This window comes from Budorcas taxicolor, chromosome 17 (assembly GCF_023091745.1).
Source record: "Budorcas taxicolor isolate Tak-1 chromosome 17, Takin1.1, whole genome shotgun sequence".
NCBI lineage: Eukaryota > Metazoa > Chordata > Mammalia > Artiodactyla > Bovidae > Budorcas > Budorcas taxicolor.
Window position 1 is genome coordinate 38,437,664 of NC_068926.1, and position 11,674 is coordinate 38,449,337.

Here is an 11,674-nt window from a genome sequence, read left to right on the forward strand (position 1 = left end):
TATAAACTTGATATAAAGTGGTTATAATATTGGGATAACATTTGTTTGTATTCAGGTTCAGGAATTGTTTTGGAGGGACACATTTTGGTCTTTTAAATCACTATTCTATTATTTCTCTCTAATAAAATCATTGTCATGCATTATTAATATGTTTGAAACAAACAAATGTCCTCTATGAAAACTGAATTACATTAATATTGTCTATCTTGACATTTTGCTTGAGACTCCATTTTTATTTCTATGATTCTCTACTTTGGTGTTTATTCTTCTCTTTTGGTTCTTCATAATGCAAGTACTTCAGTTTTTCTTCTGTTGTATTGATCAATTAATAACTACTTGGCTGACGTTTTTCCTATAACTCCATGAAATTCCGCTCTGCATTTAAATTTGAAATGTAAAAATAATGTATTTCAAGTAATCTTTTGCAGCCTTTATATTAAATATAATCTTCCTTAATTATGTACTTCTGTGCATATACATATATATATGTAATACATATGCATATATGTATGTACATATCTATGTGTGTATATATAATGTAAATATATATGCATACACTCATCTTTTACTTTATGCTTAGATCTATTTAGACTAAATATTTTACTTTTGAAGGCATTATGATATCTAGGTATGTGTTTATTTTTTTAATCCTATAATCAAAAGTGAGATGTTATTTTAATAGATAAAAACTGCCAGTAATTTGAGGTTTCAAATAGTGTATTTGTTTTTTTTTTTTTTCTGTAACTAACTTAGTAACATTCTGAAGTACCATATTCTTACTTCTCTGTTGACAATGAAATACTAATATTTTCTTTTAAAACCTCAAATTGTCTACTGGAAAAATGATTTTATTTATTTTTAAATCATAAAATTATGTAAAATGAATGTGTTTCAGATTGATGTAAGTAAATTTTCATTCTGCTGCTTTGATTTCAAATTTCTGTATTGATGGTAAAGCAGCATTTTCAGGATTAAAACATAAAATGTACCTTGTTCAGGAAGTAAATAAGACAATGGTATGTAGGATGTTTGGCTGTAATATTTACTTATCCTGTGGTTGTTTTAGTTTGTCTTTTGCCCCTTCCTTTTCTCAAATGATTAGTTTTCATGTGTAGAAACATCATTGCCTGGCAAGTTACAGAAATAAGGCATTTTTATCACAATATCACTTGAAGTGTTTCTTTAAAGTTTCAAAGATAATTTTAATGCTTAAGTAAGCTTGTAAATATAATGCCATCTCTAAAATTAGTACCTACACATAAAAAATATGTCAAATTTTGCCAATTCCTACCACATTTAAAGATTGTTGACTAGATCTCTAAGATGTATGTCGCTGCTGCTGCTGCTGTGTACCTGCTTCAGTCATGTCTGACTCTGTGGGACCCTATGGACTGCAGTCTGCAGGTTTCTCTGTACATGGAACTCTCCAGGCAAGAGTATTAGAGCGGGTTGCCATGCCCTCCTCCAGGGGACCTTCCCGACCCAGGGATCGAACCCAGGTCTCCTGCATTGCAGGCAGATTCTTTATCGCCTAGCCACCAGGGAAGCCTCTAACATGTATGTACCATATATATATATATATATATATATATATATATATATATATATATATATGTATAATGGTCTTTTGATGTGTCAGCTTGACTAAGCGATAGTCTTCAGCGATACACTCAAACCCTAATCTCTGTATTGCTGTGAATACTTTATTGTTGTGAATAAAGTGTAGTTGATTTTAAGCAAGGAACATTCACCTGAGTAATATGAGTGGTTCTGACTCAATCAGTTGAAATGCTTTAAAGACAAAGTTGAGATTTTCCTGAATAAGAAAAAACTGATGCTTGAGTACAGCAAATTTAGCCCCTGTCTGAGAGTTCACAGCTGCCTTATAGATTTTGGACAGTTCCATAATAACATAAACTATGTTATTGCAATAAATCTCTTAAAATACACCTCCTCCTGATTTTTCTTTTCTAGTTGAATTTTAATTAATACAGACTTTAGTAATGGATTCTGTATTTCTTTTTTCATTTACATTAGCAAATGCTTTGACTAATCCATGTTACCATTCAATTTCACCATACTTGGTATTTCAGAAACATCATGTACATATTTATTACAATTTTAATTCTGAGTAGATCAACTTTTATCATTTCTCTTGTTGCTTGTGCTTCACATTGCAGTCATAGTAGTATTTTCTTATCTAAGCAGTAAATTTTGCAGTTCTTCAAGTGTGTAGGGTTTACATGATTTGAAGGCTTTTATAAAAAAAGAAAAGAATGAATGTTTATTTTAAGACCAATTTTTCATGGAGCATTCAACTCAGGATAAAAAAGTATATATTAGAAGAACTCTAGGATCACATTATTTTTCATATGTTGAAGATGATTCAGAGATCCTACCAACATCTTCAAGTTGAGTGAATCTCTCAGTTCAGTTCAGTTCAGTCCTTCAGTCATGTCCAACTCTTTGCGACTCTAGAAGAACTCAAATGGGTATAACTCTAGTTATATTCACAGTCAGTGTTTATGACAGTAGAGGATTCAGAGCAAAAGGAAAATGATCCACATTGGCAAATTCCAGAGAGCTTAGGTGCTGGCTTATGGGTCTGTCTTTATCTGGGTCATATAACATGTATTGTCTCCAGTAGCCAACTACAAAGACCCATATAAATGTGGGTGCCAGAAAAGTCTCAAGGTCAAATAATTTTATGAAGACAGGTTAAGGAAATTATGTTGCTATTGTGGAACAACTCAGACTGTGATAACTTTGTAGTGATTTCTAAAGCTATATTTATTATCATTGCTTTGAACTCTCAGAAGAGATTGTGTTGTCCCTTGAATAGCTTGTTCTATTTAGCTAGGTCTTTACTCTCAGCCTTGGACTCTGATTTCTGCCCCAGCTCCATTTACTCATTCTAAAATTAGTTCTATCTACAATTAACTAGTTTTCTTTTTTTCCTCAGGTATGCATTTCCCATGATAAGAAAAAGTAAACTTCAAATATATGTCATTAAAGCTTGAAATGTTCAACATGCCATTTAAAGCCATTTTCCTTTTGCATAAGAGTATTTTATCTTTTTGCACAGTATCTTCTCCATATTTTATCATTTCAAACAAAATATTATAAATTTTGTTTTCTGACTTAACCAATTTCAAGTATGTTAAGGGCCTTTGTCAAAAGAGTTACTCATATGCTATTCCATGTCATGATTATATTTCTCTTTACATTATTCAAAATGTTTTTCAGATCTTTTTAATAATTTAAGATTTAGTGTGTGGTTAAGTCAATTCCAACAATCAATGGTATTGAAAGATTGTATTACCATTTGGGTCACTACAAAACAAACAAACAAACAAACAAACAGCTATCAAGTGTATACATAAGACTGTGATGATTCATCTAAAACTAGAGAATGAATAGAAAGATTGTATTTTCCAATGAAGCACAATGTGGTTTCAAAGTCATTTGTAAGCATTCATAAGAATGTTAAAAAATCAAAAATCAAATTAATATAGCAAAATCATGATGGGTTAAAAGAAAAACTTGATGGCTTTTTACTGAAAACAGTCCTAAGCAGCAAATTGAATTGCAAGACACTATCCTTGAAGTCACATCATTAAGATCATTTTAAACAAAGACTATTCAGAAAAAATAGAGAACTTGATTTATAAAATTGAATCTCACAGTAGAACAACCAGACTTCACTTGCAGGTGAGAGGCATGGATGGTTCATTCTTTCATTCAGATTCTTGGTACCTGAGCAGACTCTTCCAGAAGTGCAAAACGGAGTTGAAAAACAGGAGAAAATAATATAGTACCTAACTTTATCTGAGGAAGAACTGCAGCACTTTTCCTATCTTCATCCATACAAAGAAAAAGACAGGTTTGCTTGTGACATAATCAAATGTCAGGGGATTGGCCATTTGGGCCTGTATCACCCAAACAACTACACAAAGTCCCACGTGGTTGGAAATTTCATTCTTCCCATTGGACCCCCTTTTCCTTTAATGATTCAGAGAAGAAAAAGTTCTGGTACTGACTGTGAACACTTCTAGTTCATCTCAGTCTTCTGTGCAGGAAGATTATTTCCTTTCATATAGTTGACCTGAGGAAACTTGGAGTTAGCAGACAAGTTCTACTCTAGGTCTCCTCTCTCCATTGCCTTAGATTAGCCAAAAGGTTTTGTATCCCTTGCTAGAAAATTTAGAAAGTTGTATTATTTGTCTTTTTTGTTTGTTTTTTAAGAAAATCAGTTTATTTTATGTTATCTTTTAAAAATAAATTTATTTATTTTAATTGGAGGTTAATTACTTTACAATATTGTATTGGTTTTCCCATACATCACCATGTATCCGCCACAGGTATACACGTGTTCTCCATCCTGAACCCCCCTCCCTCCTCCCTCCCATCTTTTACTGAATATATCTTTTTTCCTATGACCTCTGGTGCTTAAGCAAAAGCAATTCAAACTTAGAGTCCTGTGTATTACCTAATTTAGAAATCTATATGAAATCTTATATTTTATTGAGATATAATTGGCATATAATTTGTAAGTTTAAGGTGTATAACATGTTGATTTGATTCACTTACATATTGTAATATAATGACCACCATAATATTAACTAACACTCTATAATATCATATAGTTCAGTTTAGTTCAGTTGCTCAGTCATGTCTGACTCTTTGTGACCCCATGGACTGTAGCACGTAGGCCTCCCTGTCCATCACCAACTCCCGGAGTTTACTCAAACTCATGTCCATTGAGTCGGTGATGCCATCCAACCATCTCATCTTTTGTCTCCCCCTTCTCCTGCCTTCAATCTTTCCCAGCATCAGAGTCTTTTCAAATGAGTCAGCTCTTTGCATCAGGTGGCCAAAGTATTGGAGTTTCAGGTTCAACATCAGTCCTTCAAATGAATATTCAGGACTGATCTTCTTTAGGAAGGACTGGTTTGATCTCTTTGCAGTCCAAGGGACTCTCAAGAGTCTTCTACAACACCACAGTTCAAAAGCATTAATTCTTCAGCAGTCAGCTTTCTTTAAAGTCCAACTCTTATATCCATACATGACTACTGGAAAAAGGCAAATTGGAGGTGGTCAAACAGGAGATAGCAAGAGTGAATCGACATTTTAGGAATCAGCGAAATAAAATGGACTGGAAATCTGGGTGAATTTAACTCAGATGACCATTATATCTACTCCTGTGGGCAAGAATCCCTTAGAAGAAATGTCATATAATTTTCGTTTATTTTTGTGCTGAGAAAAATCAAGATCTAGTCTCTAAGCAACTTTTAAGTTGTTTTTGTTTGCTTTTTTATTGCGATATAATTTTTTCATAACCTTGTGCTAGTTTCTGCAGTGCAGCAAAGTGAATCAATAGTAAATATATACACAAATCCTCCCTTCTGGATTTCCCACCTATCTAGGTCACCATGGAGTATCAAGTAGTATTACCCACACTATAAACAGCCTTTCTATTAAATGCATAGTAGTGTATACATGTTAATCCCAATCTCCCAATTCATCGCACCTTCTTTTTCCACCTTGGTACTCATATGTTGGTTTTCTATGTCTGTTTCTCTATTTCTGCTTTGCAAATAAGTTAATCTGTACTTTTTTCTAGACTCTACATATATGTGGTAATATGCAATGTTTTTGTTTTTTTTTTCTTTTCCTTTATGGCAGTCTTTAGGTCCATCCATGTCTCTACAAATTACCCAACTTTGTTCCTTTTAATGGCTGAGTAACATTCCATTGTGCATATGTACCACATTCCTTTTATCCACTCCTCTATCAATGGACATTTAGATGGCTTCCCTGTCATGGCTATTATATAGAGAGTTTATAGTACAGTTTTGTTGATTATAACTGCTGTACAGTGCATTCGATCTCCAAGATTTATGTATCTACTGATTGCAAGTTTGTAGCTTTAAATCACATCTCTCCAATCCTCCATCCTCTTCCAACCCCAACAGACCCATTGCTTCTGGTTTCCACCATCTGTGTGCTCAGTCACTTCAGTTGTATTCAACTCTTTGTGAACTCATGGATTGTAGCCCACCAGACTCCTCTGTCCACGGGACCCACCAGGCCAACAATTCTGGAGTGGGTTTCCATTTCCTTCTCCAGGGGCTCTTTCTTACTGAGGGATCCAACCCAGATCTCTTATCCCCTGCACTGTTAGGCGGTTCTTTACCAATAGTCACCTGGGAAGCCCCTCACATGCCTACTAGCTGAAAAATCAGCATGTGTGCATGCTCAGTCACTTCAGTTGCTTCCAACCCTGTGACCCTATGGACTGTAGACCACCAGGCTCCTTTGTCCATGGAATTCTTCAGGCAAGAATACTGGAGTGGGTTGCCATGCCCTTCTTCAGGGGATCTCCCCAATCCAGTGATCAAACCTGCCTTGGTAGACAGGTTATTTCACACTAGCTCCACACAGAAAGACCCATATCCACCATCTATTTCCTGACTTTATAAAGTTCTGCTATTTTAGTTTCCAAATAGAATTTATGTCATGTAGTGTATGTCTTTCTCTGTTTAATTTTCTCGCTTAGATTAATATCTTCAGGATTCATCATCCTGTCTCAAGTGGCAGAATTTCTATATGTTTTATCCATTCTTCAATTGACAAACATATAGGCTTTTCCATATCATAGCTATTGTGATTAATGCTACAGTAAATATTGATGTGCATACATCCTTTCAATATCCTATTTTCATTTCTGTTGGATTTATACCCAGAAATGTAATTTCTGCATCATATAGTCATCTTATTTTAATTTTTGGAGGAATGTTCACACTGTTTTCTGTAGTGGGGAAATCAATTTACATTCTCATCAATAGTGAACTTATATATATATTATTTATTCCACACCCTTGGCAACACATGGACTCTCATGTCTTTTTCAATAGTCATTCTAGCAAGTGTAAAGCAATATTGTGTTTTTTCTTTCTAATTCCCTTGATAATTAGGGAGAATGAACATCTTTTCAAATACCTGGTAGCTATGTTTTTTGTTTGCTTAGTTGTTGGTTGGTTTTTCTGTTTCTGTTTTTTAAGGTCTGTTTAATACTCTGCTCTTTTTTTTTAAGTTGAAGCAAAGTTGATGTACAATATTATACAAATGTCAGGTGTCCAACATAGCAATTCATAATTTTTAAAGTTATATTCCATTTATAGATATTATAAAACATTGGCTTAATTCCCTGTGTTGAACAATATATTTTTGAAGTTTATTATATATATACATACACACACACACACACACACACACACACACACACACACATTACTTTATGCCTCTTAATCCCCATCCTTATTTTACCCCATTCCCCTTCCTTGTAATCACTATTTTGTTCTCTATTCCTATGAGTCTAATTTTGTTATATTCATTAAGTTGTTTCATTTTCTTAGACTCCACATATAAGCTATATCATACAGTATTTGTCTAACTTTTTACTTAACATAATGTGTTCATGGGTTGGAAGAATTAATATTGTTATAATAACCATACCACACAAGGCAGTCTACAGACTCAATGCAATCCATATCAAAATAGCAGGTGCATTTTTCCACAGAAAGAGAACACTTTTTTTTAAATTTGCATAGAAACACAAAAGACCATGAATAGTAAAAACAATCTTGAGAAAGAAGAACAGACCTAGAAGAATCACATTCCCTGACTTCAGACTATACTAGAAAGCTGCAGTGTTTAAAAGAGTATGGTTCTAGTGCAAAAACATACACATAGATCAATGGAATGGAATAGAAAGTCCAGAAATAAACCCAAACACTAATCATAATAATCTATGATAAAAGAAGGAAGAAAGTATGATAAAGAGAAGATAATTTATTTAATAGGTGGTTCTGTGAAAATTGGAGAGCTACAAGTAAAATAAAAAAAGTAGAACATTCTCCAACATCACAGATAAAAATGAACTCAAAATGGATTAAAGACCTCAATGTAAGGCCAGAAATAAACAACTCAGTTAAAATATAGACAGGAGAACTGAATAGACATTTTTCCAAGAAGACCTACAAGTGGCCAACAGGCACATGAAAAGATACTTAATGTCATTATTCATCAAGGCAGTGCAAATTCAAACAATAATGAAATATCACCTCTCAAATGTCAAAACGGCTCTCATTAAAATGAATACATGTAACAAATGCTGGTGAGGATGTGGAGAAATGGGAAGCCCCCCTACACTGTTTAAGGGAATAAAAGTTTAGCGTAGCCACTATGGAAAACAGTATGAAAAAAACTAAAAATAGAGATATCATATAACCTCTGCCCATTTTTTATCAGATTATTTTTATGCATGTTATTAGATTGTAAGAGTTGTTTGTATATTATAGATATTAACCTTTTGTCAGATAAATGTCTAGCAAACATTTTCAGTCATTTTGTAAGTTGTTTTCTCATTTTATTGATTGTTTCTTTTGCTTTGCAGAAGCTTTTTATCTGATTCACTTCACTTGTTAATTTTTGCCTTCGTTTATCATGATTTTTGAGTCACATTCAAAAAGCTATTGTCGAGACCAATGTCAAGGACTTATTCACTATTTGTTTTTGTTCAGTCACTAAGTCACGTCTGACTTTTTGTGACCCCATGGACTGCAGCATGACAGGCTTCCCTGTCCTTCACTCCTTCACTATCTCCTGGAGTTTGCCCAAACTCATGTCCATTGAGTCAGTGCTGTTATCCAACTATCTCATCCTCTGCCCTTCCCTTCTACTCCTGTCCTCAGTCTTTCCCAGAACCAAGAATTTTTTCCAATGACTTGCCTCTTTACTTCAGGTGGCCAAAGTATTCGAGCTTTAGCTTCAGCATCAGTCCTTGAATGAATATTCAGGGTTGATTTTCTTTAGGATTGATTGGTTTGATCTCCTTGTATTCCAAGGGACTCTCAAGAGTCTTCTCCACTACCACAATTCAAAGGCATCCACTCTTCAGTGCTCAGCCTTCTTTATGGCCCAACTCTCCCATACATACATGATTGCTGGAAAAAACACAGTTTTGACTATATGGCAAAGTGATGTCTCTGATTTTTAATACTTTGTCTAGTTTTGTCATAGCTTTCCTTTCCAAGGAGCATGTGTTTTTTAATTGCATGGCTGCAGTCACTATCAGCAGTGATTTTGGAGTCCAGGAAAATAAAACCAGTCACAGTTTCTGACTTTCCCCTTCTATTTTCCCCTTCTATTTGCCATCAAAAGTTAGGACCGGATGCCCATGATCTTAGATTTTGAATGCTGAGTTTTAAGCCAGTTTTTTTTTACTCTCCTCTTTCATATGTATTTAGCTGTATGTTTAAGTTTTTAATCCATTTTAAGTTTGTGAGTGATGTAAGATAATGTACCAATTATATATTTTTGCATATGTTTATCAACTTTCTCCAGCATCATTTGTCGAAGAGATTATTCTCTACCCCTTGAGTGTTTTTGGATACATTATCAAATATTAAATATATGTTAGTGATTTATTTCTGGTCTCTCTATTCTGTTCCATTGATATGTGTGTCTATTTGTTTTTTTTTTTTTTTTTTTTTGGTGCTATTTTTCTTTTATTTATATGTATCTTAAGACATAGTTACTTTTTTCATTTTTTAATTACACAAATAATACATTTTCAGTGTAGGAAAACTAGAAGCTACTAATAAACAATGGTCTTATCTCTATCCTTCCAGATTTTATTTCTCTGGACACATAATGTATATTTTGTTACAATAATTCCTGTCCCTCAAAAAAAACTTCAAAAATAACAAAGATCAACAGTGAAATTAAAAGTAGACTGGTCTTAACTGTACCCCAGGTCCTAATTTATATTATATATACAAATCTATGTACATTCAACTTCAACTTTTAAAATCTAAATTGATGCTGTTAAAATAATACCAAACGATACCACTTTAACCAGAAGCATTTTCAGAATACCTAAGAACTTGATTCAGGCATGTTGATGACTGCTGATAAAGAGTCAAGTATTGTTTTTTTCATTAAATAAGTAGCTTTCTCTAGCATTCCATCTTCCTAAAAGAAGGTTCTGGCAGTTCAGCCACAAGCTCCTCACACATATAGTTACTTTTTAAATAAACTCTTCATTCATTCTGGTGTTCTTGAAAATATTCGTCAAACATAGAAGAAGACTCATCTTCATGTTCCTTCGGTTCTTTAAATTCCAAGTCTTCTCCATACTGGATGGCAAAATCAATATGCTGTAATACAATGTTCATGCTTTCTTCATCTGACTGATCGTAAGGCAAAAATCGAACCATGCTGTAGTCATCAATCAGTCCACATATAGCGTTTGTCAATTTTTTGAATTTTTTGCTCCTTAAGTCACCTGTAGAGTCATCTAATAAAGAATACATGTCTGGATCTAGAAACTTCTCAATTTCCTTTTTGGCTTTCTTACTCAGCAGATCCATTTTCGTCATGATGTTAACTTGAGGAATTTCTAGAGAGATCATAGCACTCAGGGCTGCCAAAATGCCAGAAATAAACTTGAATGACTCCACCATGAACTGAGAATCAACAAGAAAAACTCCACAGACTCGAAACTCCCACTGTTCCAGCTGCTGGACCAGCTGTTTCATCACAGGCAGGTGAGTGTACAACTCAATCTGACCTGGACAATCAAAAAGGATGTAGTCATCTTCTACATGGCCAAGACAGTTCTCTAGCCAGTCAAAATTATTGGCAAAGTACTCCATGCAAAATACCAATCCTCCATTGGGACCAAACTGCAGAGTATTGTCCTCCATCACATCATCCACCTCAATCAGTTCTCGGATGTTGTAGTAGTGTCCATGGAAACAAGTTAAATATATTTTTGTACAGCCAGATTATGGAATACTGTGCAGCCACAAAAAGTTCTTTAAGTACTGATGTCATATAGTCTCCCAGGTATACTGCATATTTACTCCTTGTGTCTTTTACAGTTTGAACAACATGAATATACATTCAGTTCAGTTCAGTCGCTCAGTCGTGTCTGACTCTTTGCGACCCCATGAATCGCAGCACGCCAGGCCTCCCTGTCCATCACCAACTCCCGGAGTTCACTCAGGCTCACGTGCATCGAGTCAGTGATGCCATCCAGCCATCTCATCCTCTGTCGTCCCCTTCTCCTCCTGCCCCCAATCCCTCCCAGTATCAAAGTCTTTTCCAATGAGTCAACTCTTTGCATGAGGTGGCCAAAGTACTGGAGTTTCAGCTTTAGCATCATTCCCTCCAAGCAAATCCCAGGGCTGATCTCCTTCAAGATGGACTAGTTGGATCTCCTTGCAGTCCAACGGACTCTCAAGAGTCTTCTCCAACACCACAGATCAAAAGCATCAATTCTTCAGCACTCAGCTTTCTTCACAGTCCAACTCTCACATCCATACATGACCACTTCCCGCTGCCGGCGGGGCCCATAACCAGTTGAGCGTACCGAGGCATGGTAGCTCCCCCGGTTCCTGACGCCTCCAGTCGCACAGACTTCGTGTGTCTCTTTGTATACCATTATTACTGTTCTGATTACAATATCTTTTGTAATTTTGTTGTAATAAGGAAGTATGATGCTTCTTGTTTTGTTCTTCTTTATAAGATTGCTTTCCTGAGGGATCAGCAGGTAAAGAATGTAAGAAATGCAAATTTGATTCCTGGGTCAGGAACATACCCTGGA

At 35.0% G+C, this 11,674-nt stretch overlaps 1 pseudogene; it reads right to left on the reverse strand.

Annotated features, from left to right (window-relative positions):
* Positions 1-9,595: 9,595 nt before the first annotated feature.
* On the reverse strand, positions 9,596-11,448 carry LOC128062379 (GPN-loop GTPase 3-like; annotated as a pseudogene).
* Positions 11,449-11,674: the final 226 nt, after the last annotated feature.